This window comes from Hipposideros armiger, unplaced genomic scaffold (assembly GCF_001890085.2).
Source record: "Hipposideros armiger isolate ML-2016 unplaced genomic scaffold, ASM189008v1 scaffold_53, whole genome shotgun sequence".
Classification (NCBI taxonomy): domain Eukaryota; kingdom Metazoa; phylum Chordata; class Mammalia; order Chiroptera; family Hipposideridae; genus Hipposideros; species Hipposideros armiger.
In genome coordinates this window covers 4,113,012-4,130,332 of record NW_017731403.1, presented here as the reverse complement: position 1 = coordinate 4,130,332, position 17,321 = coordinate 4,113,012, and the positions used below count along the sequence as shown (strand labels likewise).

General features: G+C 42.5%; 1 protein-coding gene across 20 annotated transcripts in view; it reads left to right on the top strand.

Moving 5' to 3' along the window:
- Positions 1-17,321, top strand: part of APBB2 (amyloid beta precursor protein binding family B member 2) — a 360,720-nt gene that overhangs the window by 311,888 nt on the left and 31,511 nt on the right. The window contains exon 1 of one of the 20 annotated variants that reach the window (XM_019640774.1): positions 11,187-11,315. The exons of the other annotated variants lie outside the window; for them this stretch is intronic. The gene's annotated coding sequence lies outside the window, so the exon portion shown is untranslated. Of the gene's footprint in view, positions 1-11,186; positions 11,316-17,321 lie in introns of those variants that run through there. 20 annotated transcript variants of the gene reach the window in all.

Genomic DNA, 17,321 nt, shown 5'->3' with positions numbered 1-17,321 from the left:
TCACATGGGTTTGTGTGGTGTGGTATTTCCCAGAAAAGGGGGCCAGGACAAGTAAGCCAACAAGTGTCCACTAAAGAGCTCACTTCAAAATTTCAAACAACCTAATTAATAATCATAGGATTATTTGCCATATTTGGGTGCCTACCATTTTGCCAGGTGCAGGTACATATATAATTACATTATATATGGTTTTGTTTGTTTTTGTTTCATTTTAATCCTTTCAACAGCCTTAGGAGACAAATTTTATTATTTGCATTTTGTAGATGAGGAGAGCCGGAAGGGAAAATTATGCATTTGTGCAGTATAAAGCTGCACAGGCTAACTAAAACATTAAGGGTCTTTGCTTCTGGTAGGAATTAAAATATATCAACTCAAAGTGGCAGTACTGGTTAGCTAATGCTGATCAGAAGTTATGATTAGTGGCTAAGTATACCTTTGATTAGCAAGAGCAGAGCTGAGGGGACAAATCAAAGCAGTTTATTTGTACAAGAACTATACCGGGGGTGCCAAAAAAATGCATACAAGTCGACACTTTGGTCAACGTTGCTTGCCATAGTTCACTGTAATCAGAAATGTCTGGGCACTGATGGTAACCACTTTGAGCACCTCTTGTAATTGCAGAAGTCAGATGTGACTTGTATTCATCTTTTGTTATCGGTATATATTGAGTATTACAATTTTAATACAGTTTTCCTTTCTTAATATGTGTATACATTGTTTTTGGCATGCTCTGTACATTGAAATAAGGGGTCTTTGGTGGCTAAAATAATAAAATGGCTCTTTGATGTTTAAAAGGACCAATTTGGTCCAACCCACCGCTCTTTAAAAAGAAGAAATTTTGCTTGAGGCAAGCAATTTAGCTTTTTTGTGGGAAGTTCCTTCAACTTCTAAGATGATTCAAAGTTCAGAGTTACTGATTCAGTCTTCTGATTAAATCAGGAGTGTTTAAATATACATTTTCTACTCAATAAGTCATGAGTTTGTTGAATTTATCACCAGTGCGCTCAGAAGTCATCAAAGTAGACTTCGAGCTGGAAGCATTTGCTTCTCTCCTTCTGGTTAATTCTGACACATCTCATATGTCATATTTTTCTAAAATTCTAAAAATGGGATTGCTTACTGTTAAAACATTATTCGGTTGTTGTGTTCCTAAAGGGAATTATAAAACTTGCTTAAAGTGTATAGTTTCCCCTCATTTCCTCGAAAAGTTTCCTACTTAGTGGAGAAAGTGGAATCACTGGTCAAGTAGACCAAGGGATGCCAGAACTCGAGCACACGTCAGAATCAGCTATACGTCTTTATACAGCACAGCCCCCTGAGTCCCATCTTCAAAGTTTCTCAGTGTGTCTGGGGTAGGGCCTGGAACTTGCATTTCTAACAAGTTCCCAAGTGATGCTAATTTGAAAACCACTGCTCTAGGCTGAAGAAAGAATTTGCCAAGAAGAAGCATGAATGCTCTCAGTCTTATAGCTTTAAGAGAAGTGATGGCGGTGACAGATTTAAATACTCATTCTGTTTAGCCAGAAGGCTCCACTCTTTGCTAGGAATTCAATTTGGAATACATGAGTTTCCTTTCTCTTAAGGGGGAAAGGTAATACAGAGAAGAGGATTTGCTATTATGATAATGAAGCTTAAAATGTAAGGCCCCCTTCCAGGCTCAATGAGTTCACATGGTTTTTGCAAAATTTGCAAAAGGAAAGATATTTTTATATTCTTTTTCTTTTTTTTCTTTTTTTTTAATTTTTTTATTGTGAAATACACATTTTTTTAAATTAGTTTCAGCTGTACAACACAGTGCAATAGTTATACTTTTTACCCCTCGAAGTGACAACCCCCTCCCCCAATCCGCCACCCCACTCCCCCCATATCATACATACCTATTACAATTCCCGTGACTCCACTCCCATACTATACTCCACGTCCCCTGACTATATATATATTCACTTATAGTTGACATACAATATTATACAACATCAGCTTCAGGTGTACAGTGCAGTATATTCTTTTTCTTAAAGAGGGCTCCAGAATTGACTCTCTGATAATTAATTAGTATAATTAACTAATATATATGAAAGGAATACAGTTTGTAACAAAGAGAAGTTTTTTTGTAGGTTAGGCAGTCCCAAAGTGCCAGAAATAAGGGTAAATGGGGACATGAGCCTCATATGTGAGCTTTGTGTAAAGCTTACTTTAATTAAATGAGCTCAGTGGGACATTTAGGCAGATGGAAATCCAAGATGATCTTAGCTTGCCTAATATTAAATGATGAGCTTGCTATGTATGCTGTATTTTATTTTCTATTTGTTTTATTTGTAACAAACAGATTTGAAGAATGATATGGGTTCAAGTTCTGGCTTCACCTCTTATAAATAAATTCACTCATTCTCTCTGAGTTATTTTGTCTTTAAAAAGGAGACAGTAATAATAATAATTGCCAACTTAATAGGGCTAATGGGTAATGAAATGATAGACATGAACAGACATTTGTTCATATCTGAAGATATAAAATGCTACACAAATGTTAGTAATTAGTAGCTATATAATGCTACACAAATACTACATTAATAGTTTGTATTAATTGAATGACTAAAGGACCATTCTATAAGATCAAAAGTCAGCAAACATTTTTTTGTAAAAGGCCAGACTATAAATATTTTAGGTTTTGTAGTTCACCCTGCCTCTGCCTTAACTACTTAACTGTGCCAGCGTTAGGCAAAAGCAACCCTAGACAAGATATAAATGAGTGAATGGGTGTGGCTGTGTTCCAATAAAGCTTTATTTATAAAAACAAGAGCAGCTATGCTAGATGATATACCAAAATTCATCCAAAATGCCACAGTCCTCTAAAATTACCGTATTTGCCGGCGTATAAGACGACTGGGCGTATAAGACGACCCCCTAACATTTCCACTCAAAATACAGAGTTTGTTATATACTCGCCGTATAAGACTACCCCCTCTTCCGCACACCTTCCACACACCAAATAAAAGGTAAAACAATATCAGATTTGATTTGGCCCACTGAAGTGCAAACAAGCGTATTGTATTTCGTGTCACCACATAACCGTTTTGGCGCTGTTGAGCCACCATGTCTGCTACATGTTTTTCGAGTTCTGGCCAGTGCGGGGTGCCTCTTCTTAATGCACACTTACCCCTTGGCATACTCTTTAATGCTTTCTCATTTGATTTCCAGTCCCGAACCATCTTTTCTGTTACTCCATATTGTCTTGCAGCAGCACAATTATTATTTTCCTTAGCAAAGTTTATAACTTTCAGTTTAAAATTTGCATCATACTTCTTTCTTTTGGCTGGTGCCATGATAGGGATGATAGGGGTTTGACTGGTCGACATTTTCTATGCTGTACTGTACAATGGTGCAGTATTGTGGTTGGCTGTTGGCTGTATACAAAGCCTGATTTGATTGGTCCCTGCTCCCTGTTTGCCCGCCCTGTCACTATAGCAGTCTGGTCCACCCTTGCATCAGCATCTCCCTGGGACCTCACTAGTGCGCAAGTGCGAGCTCTTCAACATTCTAACAGGCACCATGATAGCGCAAAATCGCGAATCTTCAATGCATATGTAAAGAAATATACGGTAACCCGAATTTACCACACTCGCAAAATCGCACACAGCCGACCATACACCCAGTATGGTATCGCGATTCGCGATTTTGCACTATCATACTGGGTGTATGGTCGGCTGTGTGCGATTTTGCGAGTGTGGTAAAATCGCATAACAGCAAAATCGCATAACAGCCGAGCATACACCCAGCAGCGCTGCTGATGCCTGAACGGTATGTGGAATGAAGTGGGCGGGCATCGGGAGGCCACTATGGCACGGGGCAAGCACTATGGGCAGTCTATCTGAAGTGTACCTGGCGTATAAGACGACCCCCCACTTGGAGGCATATTTTTCAGGGCCAAAAAATCGTCTTATACGCCGGCAAATACGGTAGGAACTTCTAATTGAGCATGAAGATAAAACAAATACCAGCAATTATAAAGGATGTTTTTATGTAAATTCAGCACTGAAAGATCAAAGTGCTCGCAAATTTTATCTGCCCTGCTTTCTGTAGTCCCTGGATGTAGCTGATAGCTCTTTGGATAATGAGGGCACGTAAGTGGAATAGGGAACGCAAAGCAGGGAGAAGGAGGGAGTCAAGGTTAAGAACAGTTAAGGGTCAAAACACCAGCTTGTTTCTTTTTATGCTTCCTGGTGCTGTGAGCGGGGATAACAGGGTGATCTCTCCTCTGGGATTCAGCCCCAGCAGCACGCGCATAAGATAGAGTTTTGTGACCAACAGCGGTTCTATTTTGTAATCTCCTAATTTTTTTTTTAAGTCACTGATTTGCTCATCTGTGAACACTGGAAAACCGAAATAAACCTAAGGAGTTTTAGGAAACCCATTAAAAGATACTGTGTTTCCCCAAAAATAAGACCTAGCTGGAGAATAAGCCCTAGCATGATTCCTCCAGTATATGGAAGGCACGCACCCCTCACATGAGGGTTTTATGACCTGTTTCAGGGAGAAAGGTGTCTTTTCCACAAACTCCTTCAGCTTAAATTATTCAGTATTCCAAAGTGCCATGTTTTGGCACCTGAAATCATGCTATGGCTTATTTTCCGGCTAGGTCTTATTTTTGGGGAAACAGGATAGTTGCCTGTACATCTGAAAAGGGAAGTTAATCATGAACTATGAACAAAGTTGCTATACACATTCACATCCAGGTTCTTGTGTGACCATAAGTTTTCACTTCTTTTGGGTAAGTGCTTAGGAGTGGGATTGCTGGGCTGTTTGGTAACGGTATGTTTCACTTTATAAGAAACTGCCGAACCACTCTTTCAAGCGGCCGTACCATTTTGCATTCCCACCGGCAGCATCAGAGAGTTCCAGTTGCTCAGCATCCTCACCAGCACTTGGTGTAGCCAAGTTTTTGTTTCTTTGTTTGTAAGTTTTTGTTGTTGTTATTTCGGCATTCTAAAATGTGCAGCATGATAACTCATGGTGGTTTTAATCTGCAAGAATAAATAATGATATTGAGCATCTTTCATGTGCTTATGAAAACCATATATCTTCTAGGGTGAAGTGTCTGTTGGAATTTTTTGCCTGAGTAAAAAATTGGGTTGTTTGTTTTCTTATTATTGGCGTTATTCATAATTGCCCCAAAGTGTAAACAACATAAATATCCATCAGCTGGTAGATGGATAAATAAAGTGTGGTCCCGCCATACAATGATATTCTCAGCAATAAAAAGGAATGAGCTGCTGATACACTCAACAGTTATACTAAGTGAAAGATACAAGGTTCATAAAGCTATATATGATATGATTCATAAACATGACATTTCAGGAAAGGCAAAACTATAGAGACAGGAACCAGATCAGCAGTGGGTTAGAGATAAAGGAAGATGAAGTTTTTCCCAAGAACTTCTCTTAGCTTCACTCTACCAGCCCCCCACCCTCTTACCCCTCCCTCGGTCGTCCCCATGGATTTAGCATCAGTTGAAGCTTGAGTTTCTGATACAGAAACCCACACATGGTTTTTCTCTCATTTTCATCATGGAAAATGATGAAATGCCAGACAGCAGGCCTTTGCCTTGGCCCTTTATTTTCATTCCTAGGTGGGCACGAAGATAGCCTGGCTCTGTCCTCCTCCTCAGGCTTTCTGTGCCCCGGCACCTCCCTGCAATTCTGCTTTTCAGAGAGAGCAAGGTAGAGGGTTGACTAGGGAGATGGTTGAGCAGATGCCCCTTAAGAAGGAAATGTCCTGGTTCTATTAGGATGCTGAATGATAGACGGTGATAGTTCATGCTCACCTCCCACCACCTAGCATTTGGGAACATGAGAACTATTGGGTGAGTTGGGGGGAGGAGGGTAAGTCAAATCTCTTTATAGTATAGGGGATGCCAACAAATTTCTCACTGTCTTTGGTCTAGTGGGATGTTCTATCTGCCAAATATTGCACAGAGAAAACGAGCTATGCCCCCTGCTGGGGGCTTGGAGATGTCTTCCACGTACAAAGATTTTTGTTGTGCACATGTATTCTAAATAGCCTTTGTGTGTTATAGGACAGAACAGGAAGACTCCAGGCCACTGGGCAGGAGAACTGTTTTGGTTTTGGTTTTGGTTTTGGTTTCAAAATTTTTGTTAGCGTTAAGTCAGAAATACCGTGGGAAAACCTGAAGGTCTTTTAGAATAAGGTCGCACCCTATGTGAGGGCAAGCAAAGCTTCTGCTGTATCTGCTAAGTTTTATGGGAGTGTGGAGGATTTTTGTTTGTTTAGTGGTTGGTTGGGGTTTTGTTTGTTTTTTACAAATACACGTTATGGATTCTTCCAAGAGCAACAACTGTCAGGTACATAGTCCTTAAAAATGAGTTGGGGAAATACTCTTGGTCCCTGGCTTTCGTTTTCCAGTTTCATTGTAGATCTGAGCTTGAATTCTTTTTTTGCTGTTTATTTGTCTTGTGGCCATTTGGCTAATTTGCATCTGGGTTCTTGCCACTCAAAGTGGAGCCTCCGGACTACTGCATCAGCTTTACCTGGGAGCTTTTTAGGAATGCAGGCCCCACCCCAGACCTGCCGAACCAAAAGCATTTTAACACATCCCCACAGGATGCATTTGCGCACTGAAGTTTGAAAGGCGCTGATCTAGGTCAAGGTCTTGCCTTGTTGATAACATTGTTAGGATCGTGCATGACCCTCAGAAATTCACCCCTCATGAATTCTCCTGGTGTCCATGAGTGAGTGTGGATACGTGCCACTTTGCTATAAATCAATGTAATTTATTTATTTTATTATATTTATTAATGAATATAAATGTATCTAGTAAGCTGAGCTGGTCCATAAAGATGCAAAACCTAATAAAGCATGGGTGAGCTTCAATGAATTCAGAGTCTACTGGGTGACACAGAATGAGATATAGCATCATATTGTCCAGTGTCTTTATCTGTCTCATTTGACTTCCTTCACCCACACAGAGTACCAGTCCCCTTCTGTGTACAGTCCATGGGCCACCTGCCTCCGAATCCTTTGGGTCAGAAGGGGTGGTGCTGATACGAAAAGGGCAGAGGCTCACTCCTGACCTATTGATTGAGTTACATGCTGGGGAAACCCTGGCATCTTCATTTTAATGATTATTAGGCACATTATAACTTGAGACCCACTGACCCAGGTGCTGCTTTGATAGCCTCAGTGATTGTGCAGTGTGATATGAAGGGATGTTTAAATACAATCTCAAATATTTAAGGAATCATTCAAGGATTTTCTTATCCTAAATTCAGGGAGAGTTTCAAGTGGCCTCTGAATTCAAAGCTGCTTTTACCTTTGGGTGAGACAATGGAAGGATATTTGTGGATGCGATCTAAGGATAGTTCAAATTCATATTTATATATTTTTCTGGCAGCAGGTTTCCTAGGACCAAATTAAAATGTTTTTTTCTATAATGAATTGGCAGTGTGAACATTGTTATGACAATCCTGTGACTTTTTTGTTTAGTGTTTATACCCAACTAATCAAACAAATTGAAATTGGATTATGGCTGTTGCACATATAGCAGTTATTATCCACTTTAAATGCAGGTCTGAAGGAATTAAAATTGATTTTTCTGTGCTACTTAAGGACATCATAGGTTATTGGTATGCTGGTCGAATTTTTAATTAGGTTTGTACAGAGGAAAGAAAGATTAGTGGTTGGGTTGTTGTTGTTTTTTTTTACTTAATATAAATAAACTAATATTTTATTCTAATTAGGGAGTCAGATGATTTTTTAAAACGTTTGATGATCTGCTTGCATATTTTTATTTAAAGCATGTCAGACTTTTAAAGTGGATGATAATTTTAAGGAACATTTTTATTTTTAGAAAGAAGAAAAGAAAATAATAGAGTAGAATACTATTACAACACTCAGTTACTGCAGTAACAGCTACCTTATTTTTCCAGGAAGGAGCTGTAGTATGTAACAGAATTTCACAGATAACTGAACCTATCTTTCTGTACACCAAATGTTTTTTTAAAAATTGCCTTCATTCTGCAGACACCTTTTGAGCACTTGCTCTGTGGCAGCACCACACCCAATGCCAGTATTCAGAGTTCAACTCACATAGGGCCTTCACAAAAACAGATGTTTCAATAGCACTGACTGCTGAGAATGCAGAGCAGTGGGCCAGAGTATACAAGGGCAAGAATGACGGGCCCTGGGGAGGAGGAGAAAGCTTCATGGAAGAGGTGGCATTTGATCTGGACCTTGACTCAGAAGTAGGAGTTTGCAAAATAGAAATTTATTCTTGAAGTCGTAAAGGCATTACATGCTGATTGCATGCTTACTTTAAAAGTACCTGTAGAAAAATATTAATTTATTAAATTTGATCATTATTAAGTATATGCAGCATTTACTGTGTCAGGGAGTGTGCTTGCTGCTGAAAATACACTGGGGAAAAGTCCACAAGACCAGTCTTAGGTTCTGCAGTTTTCTAGAAGGACCCACAGAGCTCACTGCAAGCTATTAATACTCATAGTTATGGTCTATTACAGCTAAAGATAGAGACTAAAATCAGCCAAGGGAAGAAGTGCATAGGGCAGAGTCCAAGAGAGTTCCAGAAATGGAGTTTCAATTGTCCTCTCCCGCTGGTGTCAGGGCAGCATAACTTTCCCAATATTGATGTTTGACAATGTGCATGGAATATTGCTAACCAGGGAAGCTCATCCAAGTCTTTGGTGTCCAGAATTTTAATTAGGGCTCTGTAACGAAGGGCTCTGTCACGAAGGCATGGTTGCCTACCCACATGGTTGATATCAGTCTCTAGTCCCTCCAGAAGTAGAATTGATGCCAAATGATCCAAAGGCCCTACCCTAAGCCACATTGTGAGATTATCTAGTGTGACCCAAGACCCTCAGGTAAACAACACTCATATCAGGCATGCCTTTCCATGGTCTTAGAGATCACTTCCCAGAAGCCAAGGGCAAAGGCCAGACCTCTCATTGGTCAAGGTTGAATTCCTTACTATACGAAAATAAAACTAGACACTATTATAAGTTTATAAAATTCACCATAAAGTGACAGGAGACGAGGTCTAGGAAGGAGAAGTCTGGGATGTTGGGGATTGGGGGTGGGCTGTGCTGCCCGTTAGGATGAGTTTTTGCAAGGAAATGACTGAGATCTAAAGGATAAGAGGGATGAGCCAGGTGAGCAGTGCCATGAACAGCATTTCAGGAGGGAACACTTAGTGCAAAAGCCCTGCGGTGAGAAGAAGCTGGACATGTTCCAGAGAATTGAAGAAGGTGAGGCTAGAGCTGAGAGAAAGAGGAGGAAATGGGGTTGCAGCATTGACTAAAGAGAAAATAGGAACCAGACTCGAAGTGGTCTCAGACACCCTGAAAATGATTATGGACTGGGTATCTCCAGTCAGTGGGAAGCCATTATAGAGTTTTAAAGCAGGAGCATGGACGCTCAGATTTGTGGTTTGTTTTTTTAAAGGGACACATGTTTGGCCTGAAACTAGCCAGTTGGTGACAAGAGTGGAAACAGGGTGACTGTTAGAAGACCATTTGCAACCATCTCGATAATAGAAGGCAGCATTTGGAACTGGGGTGGTGGCTGTGGAGTTGGAGAGAGGGGGACAAGTTTGAGAGAGAAGTCACGTAGAGTTGGCAGGACTTGTCAAGAATGACTTCCCTACCAAAGGAACCTCAGCTGTCACACTGTCCTGTCGTGTATGGGCATCTGGCAGCCCCATCTATTCTGTGGCTTCTATTCTGCTATAGGCAGAGAATCAGATAACCAAACTGACTAAAATTATGTGTAAGGAAAGAAGGGCAGTCTCTGAGGGGGTGACAGGTGCAATCCTGTGAAATCGGTTCATACCTCTGGACTTGGTGATGTCTATTCTGGCTGCTGAACCCCAAGCCTCAAACCCACACACTCCCACTTCCAGTTTGGGCTGTGTTCCAAATAATTGTGGTTGCCAAGAGCAGTTCATTGTAAACAACTCTTCTAAATAACTGCAGTATTACTGGTCATAGATTCAGGTACACCATGAATTAAGTCATCCCCCCCACCCCTCGCTGGCCCCTTTGAAAGACAGCCATTAACCAGAAAAGCCTAATAGAAAATTGTCAGCACAGAGCCTGACCCAGGAAGAGCTTAATAGGTGTTGAACAAATGAGTAGATGTTTAATCCTCTTTTAAATCATGAACATTAAAAAGAGTTTCTAGTACGCCTGTGCTGTATTTTACTAAATCCTGACAAGGCCTCTTACTTACATACACCCTTGATTTTCCATGAATGTTTTGTATTTTCTGTTCTTTTCCCAATAAAAGGAGTATATGGAACTTTGAATATAGCAGAAAGCATAGCCGATGTCCCCTGCCTGTTTCACTTTATTAATTGCTCAATCAAGTAACGTATTCTTGCTCAGAAACAGTTAGAAAGAGGAAATACTTTCAGTGCACACACAATATAGTCAGAGACCTTGGATTTTCCTTTGAAACTATTTTGGCCAATAGCTGGCCAGCACTCTTATTTAAAATGTCGCTTAGGCAACTGGACACTTTTCTGCTTCCATGTATATGAGTTCTCAGCTAGCTATGGCCGTGTTGGGGTGCCAGTGTCGTCCTGGCTTCAGGCCAGCAGTTAACAAAAGGCTCCTTAAGAGGCAGTGATCGAAAGGTGTGTAGAGGTGAATAACTGTTAAGGGCGTCGTGTAAATTGTCAGGGAATCAGGGAGAAACAACTTTCAGCGCAGTTCAAAACTTGCTGCCTGATTGGTAAAACTACAGTTTGGCATCGCAGAGGCTTTCTGGCTGTGGCTCACAGTGTTGCCGCGCCCCAGCCCCCCACCCCCCACAGGGATCAGGCATGGTCGTATTAGAAACCAGAAACCCAGGCCCAGGATGTCAACTTTCTGAAGAGGTTCAGTGGAATTAGAAGGAACCTCCCAAGTCCTGGGAGTCCAGAAAGGGAAGTGTTGGTCAGAATGGGTGTATGTTGGCGGTGAAAATATTCCACCCTTTTCTGCTCGCCCTAGGCCGGGCACCTGGCAGCTGGGAGCACCTGGCCGGGGCACCTGGCGGGGGCGGGGCACGGAGTGGGCGGGGCGGTAGCCACGCGCCTCTCTGGCAGCCAATGGGCGGCGGCGGACGAGGAGGCGAGTGGGGAGCGCGGGCGGACGGGACGCCGGGAGGCGCGGACGCCACTCGCTTCAACTCAAGGCACGCGCTGCTCCTGGTGTGAGCGATCGCCGCCGGCTGTCTGGTGCCGGCACCCCAGGCCTTGTCCCAGCGCCGGGGGCGCCATCCCCGCCCAGTCCTGGGAGGCCAAGGTGAGGAACGTGAGGAGGGGTTGCGCGTCTTTGTCTGCAGGTGCGTGCAGAGGTAACGAACCGGGTAGGAGCCCGAGCTCGCTCGCGGGAACGGCGTGGCGGGCCCAGGAGACCCGCGGGACAAAGGCTGCGCCCTCCCTTTCCCCGGATCAGCGCTTAGCGAGGTGCCCGGTCCGGGGCGACTAGGACGGCTGAGGGGTCGTTTTTCTGCCTCGCTGGAGGGAAGGATGAGGATTGTATGAAATGGGGGGAGGGGGTGCGAGTCTTTTGATCCCAATTTACTAGTGGACAAAAAGCTGTTCGGTTGTGGCCTGTTCTGATGGTCTGAACTGGGCATTTCTGTTGTGGCCAGTATTATAGGATTTAGTAAATGAGTGCATTTATTTCACATGCGCTCTGGTGAATCACATTTATGTCTTCTTGTCTATTAGGAGTGAGAAATAATTGCAAGATCTGGGTAATCCAATTTTTTAAATTAAAAACAGCGTCCTTTGGTGTAGAAATACTGTGCATTTTCAAATAATTTTTGTTATATGACTTAGAATATTGGTGTGACTTCATATGAGAAAATGTCTCAAATTTCCCCAAATATAGAAAAGCAACTTGCTCTTGGCATTGAAAAAGTAATTTTTTAAAAAATTATTTTTAAAGAAAAACATTTAAATATTGCATACAACACTTCATTAGACTCTCAGGGAATATGTATGTGCCTTTTCTGTCTTCTGTTTTCTGTACCAATATTGTAATGAGACATGGCTGTCGATTTCCCAAATTAATGTGCTAGTTGTGAATCTTCATTACTGCCCTGGGTGGGAGAAGATGGAGGAGGGGGCAGTTCATTCCTCTTTTCTTTCTTTTTTAACTGAAGCTGCAGCCGGCTTTGACTTGTCTCATGAATGGTGGGTTCTGACTGCTTTCCTCACGTTGTTCTCTTTGGTTTTCTTACACCATTAAACAGTCAGTCCTCCAGGCTTGCTCTGACACAAAAGCAGTTTATAAGTTTTCTCTCTCAAGTTCAGAGCTTTTGCTACTGCTGCTGCTGCTTTTTATTTATTTGCTTTGTGAATGGGATTTTTTAGGTGCTCCAAGGCCTTTTCCAAGAAGTTAGAAGCATAGAATAGTATGAGGAAAACAGCCCACTCTATTTGTAAATTTTGTCTATTATTTTTTTAAAGTTATGGCTGTGTTGTCAAAATGAAATGTGAACAAAAAGCTTAATGGGGGGAAAACTTTCCACAGAGCATCAGCCATTATCTTTGAAGAAGAGGCCATTGTTGTTCTTGGCAGGGTGAGTAAGGCTCAGAGTGAAGGTGTGGGCTCTGTGCTGGTTCGGTCAGGAACCCCGGCTTTCTTTTTTTTTAAGATTTTATTGGGGAATTGGGGGTGGGGAACAGCATTGGGGAATCAGGGAAGGGGAACAGACAAGTTGCTGTCCTTTTGTTCTTCAATCTAGTTGTGGAGGACGTCGCTTCACTGGCCCATGTTGGTATTATCATTGCGCTCTTCCCGGGTGAGGCAGTTGGTCGCCGGCCATTGGGTGGCTGCTCATGGCAGCTCATGCCAGCTGCTGGCCGCTCTTGCTGACTGCCAGCCACTCACAGTAGCCCATGGCAGCCCACTGCAGCCTACGCCGTCGCCTGTGACTCACGGCAGCCCAGCTCCAGGTCGAGCTGTTCAGCATCTTAGCTGTAGAGGGCGCAGCATACTGGCCCTCATGTGGGATCCGAACCAGGTCCCTGCTGCTCAGAGCTGGCGTCCCAAGCCAACTCTTAACCAACGCGGCACACAGCCGGTCCCAGGAACCCCACTTTTCTGACAGTTGGTGTCCTTATGGGTTCTTCTGTCATTCCAGCAGGTCCTAGCTTTTGAACAATGGCAATCATTTATTTAACAAGTACTTATTGAACACCTACTATGCACTGGCAATAATGATTAAATGGTAAATGTAATGGGTACCTTCTTGCTTTCTTGGAGCTCACACTGCTAGCATAGGGTCCATTTCTGATCCTATGAACTGAAACATAGACCTGGGAAGCAGTGTGGATGACACTGAGGTGCCAAGAGGAAATTGCTGCTGGCTGCTGCCCTTGAGGTCAGCTGAGCCCAGAGCTTTAGGTGCAAACAGGTGGGCCGAGGACACCACCACTCCAAGGGTGGAGGTATCAATCAGACCAGTGGGTCATTGTGCACTGTAATCGTCTTCTTGAAAACCTGCTTATGGTATCATGGATACCTCTCAGAGGAGTATGGGACTGCAAGGAGGGCCAGAGGCTGAGTTCTAAAACAGTTTGAACAGTTGCATTGTTTATTTGGATGTGGTAACTCCAGTCTGTTTTAAAAACTATCAGTCATGCAGTCTCCTGGTCTCACTTCACAGCTTTCATCTTCAACAACCCCTCAGGGAAATGAATTTCATTCTTTACCACTGACTGAGCAAAGCTTTACATCTGTCCACAGTCTCTCAAGTGTGAAGAGGTGACTCCTGGGTTTAGAGACCTGGAACATAGTTGGAAAACCCATTTACTCTCTGCTTTTCATGGGTTGGGGGAGTGTACTGATGACACACAATTTCTTACTAGTTGGGGTTTTCACACTTTTCTACAAATCCCTATGGTCACATGAAAACATACTAAATAGTAGTATAACTTGTTCTTTTCTAAGTGCCTATTTTAAACACAGAATGTAACATTTTTGAGAAATTCTTAGACCTTTGGATTTCTCAGGCCCTAACTACTACCTGGCATAAGATGCACTCCAAAAATAATTGAATGGGTGGATGAATGAATGTAGATGAAAATATTTCATTTTCTATCTTTAGGGTTTAACCATGATCATCACATGTACTTGATATTTACAATCTATAGATGAATTTGCTGTTTGGCAAATATGTAACATCTGTGTCAGGCATCTCTATCTTGTGAGGTACGTGAGGGAATGAGACAGGCAAGATTCAGAGAATCAGGAGATAAGTCAGAAAAACAATTCAGAAGCAAGATGATATAGATTAGGATACGTGCCATGAAGACAATCAAGAGCCCGATGCAACAGAGAGTAGCTCAGTGGGTAAAGGGGCCACCAAGAGGCAGCCCATCTTAGGAGTTGACATTTGAATTGAGGTTGGAGGTTGAAAAGCCAGGCATGTGGGGGCAAGTAGGAAGGTCTGAGGGAAAAGAGTGCTCAGCATGTTTAGGGATCTGAAAGGAGGCCATCATGGATGGAACCAGGAGTAAGGAGACCAGTGGTGTGCACCGGGGTAGAAGGGGTAGGTGGAAATAAGATCCTATGGGGCTTTTTGACTATGGTTGAAGGTTTGGGTTTTTTTTTTTTTAATGCCATGAGAAGCCTTTGAAGGTGGTAACCAGGGGCGTGCCGTGATCTGATGTATTTCATTAAAAAGATCTCAGTGAATGCTGTTTAAGGGGAATGGATGTGGGGAACAGAGGTGGAAACTGGGGGACCATTTAGCAAGCCCTGGTCCAGGAAAGATCAAAGTAGTGGCAGAGGGGATGGCGAGAAGCAGATTGTGGAGGTTGAACTGGCAGGACTGAGTGTAGAAGATGCAAGAAGAGGAGTAATCCAGGACCATACCTGGAATTGTAGATTTGTTTATTTCCATTGGAAATACATATTAATAGAAATAATGACTATATAAGGACAGTTAAGCAATGGAAGCAACTCACTTTCCATTTATGTTGTATCAGGACCTTGACTTAATTTTGTTTCATTCTCAGTGTGGATGAGCAAACATATCCAGTGGAGAGCTGTGCATTTGGCCATTTTTCTAAGACATTTTCATTCTTCAGTGCCCTGACTATCCTTCTCAACTGGTTATCACACCTTTGAGCATTTTCTTTGGCCATAAAACTGAAGGATCAAAGTAAGAAAGTAGACAGATTTAAGCTTTAATCCACATGGAATAAGCTCTACCTTTGCTCCTAGTTTTATAAGAAACCATTCACAATTGCATTTGAAGTTATTTACTTCACATGCAACATCCTACATGATCCCAACAACCGATAGTCTGTCATACATAAAACTGTTCCATATGTATTTTAACTCAGAAAGAGCAAAATGCCTAGTAACTCTGCAGGAAATTCACTGAGCATTGTGAGCTAGAAAAGCCATTTCCTTGTATCTATAAAGTAGAGAAATGAAATATATGGTTTCTGATGGGATCTGTTGCACCCTCCTTCTATCTTGAGATTTGTGTACTTGAAAGCTTACAGTGTCTTTATCAGGGAACTTTTCTTTTAAAACCAACTTTAGTTTGGTCTTACAAAAAAATACTGATGCAGAAAATATTTTCTGCAGTCAAAATTTTAGGCAAATGAGAAGGGGCAGAAGTGACTGGGGCTGCCAGCCCTTCTGATCTGGAAGCCTGGATTGGTTTCCTTGGAACATGTAAACTTTTCTGGGGATGAATAAATTATGACAGTTAAAATAATTATGATAGAGGAAAAGCAGCTACAGAGAGCATGGTTGACAATTGGGGCTGATTTGGCCTGATTCTGTCATGTCAAAGCATACATCTGTTTGCCAGGTTACATGAGACTGCTGTTTTCAAGGAGTTGTGTGTTTTGTTTTTTATTTTCTTTCCCCTGTCCCCTTAAACATTCTAAGAAGAGTCATAGTTGACTCCTGATCTTCTTGAAATAAAGTGACTGGGCAGAGCTCTACTATCAATTCTGGTTCTCATGCTGGATGTCCATAAAAGATCTCAGTGGAGCAGAAGATAGTTTGGTTCTAAAGAAGCTACACATTAGGGCCGGCCAAGTGGCGTGTTGGTTAAGAACTGGCTTGGAATACCAGCTCTGTGCAGCAGGGCCCCAGTTCGGATCCCACATGAGGGCCAGTGACACTGCCCTCTACAGCTAAGATGGTGAACAAGAGCTCAACCTGGAGCTGAGATGCTGTGAGTCGCCGGCAAGAACGTAGGCTGCAGCCCCTGCTGCAATGGGCTGCCATAAGCTACCCTGTGTGGCCCCCAGCCAGCGTGAGTGACCAGCAGCCAGTGTGAGCTGCCAAGAGCCGCTGTGAGCAGCCGTCCAGAGGCTGGCGACTGATCTGCCTCACCCAGGAAGAGCACAATGATAAATAATACCAACATGGGCCAGTGAAGCAATGTCCTCCACAACTAGACTGAAGAACAAAAGGACAGCAACTTGTCTGCTCCCGTTCCCCTGATTCCCCAACACTGTTCCCCTCTCCCAGTTCCCCAATAAAATCTTTAAAAAAAAAAAAGAAGCTACACATTAGAAGAGCTCTTATTCCTGCATTTAACTGGCCCTGGAGTTTGTAGCCTAAAACAAGGATTATTCCAACATGTTGGCCAATCGCACTAGGTTTAATGCACACTTGTTTTAATACTCTGCTGCTTTTGTAGCACCAAAGCAGCCATGAACAATCGTAAATGAATGGGTATGTCATTTAAAAGTGACACTTTATTTATAAAAACTGGCACGGTACACAGATGGTTGTGATCCGGGGGCCATAGTTTGCAACTCCTGATTTAGAGGATCTACAATAGATGGAACCCACAGTGACAACTGAAATAGGGATCTTGTTCTTTGGAAGTAAGAAGGTTCTGTCACCTTGGGCCAGCTTTGTGGTGTTCTGAAAACCAGTCGCTAAAGAGAATTTCTGGAGAAGGTTGGGCTGTTTGGGGCACTTCTGTGGCAAACCATTATTTGAACATCCCAAGCCCACACTTGAGCTTCTTCAAGATGGTATGTTTATTTGTCAAATACGAACAAATAGAGACAATAAAAGGAAGGTAAACTCACAGTAAAAATAGGATGCTACCTAGATGGGATTGCAGTTTTGTTTTTTAAGATTTGTTACCATATTTGATGGAAAAGAAAAAAGATGCTGAAACAAGGAGATTCGCTGCATATAAAAAGTAACCTTAGGGGCCGGCCGAGTGGCGCGATGGTTAAGAACTCGCTTGGGATGCCAGAGGGCCCCGGTTCGGATCCCACATATGAGGGCCAGTGACACTGCCCTCTA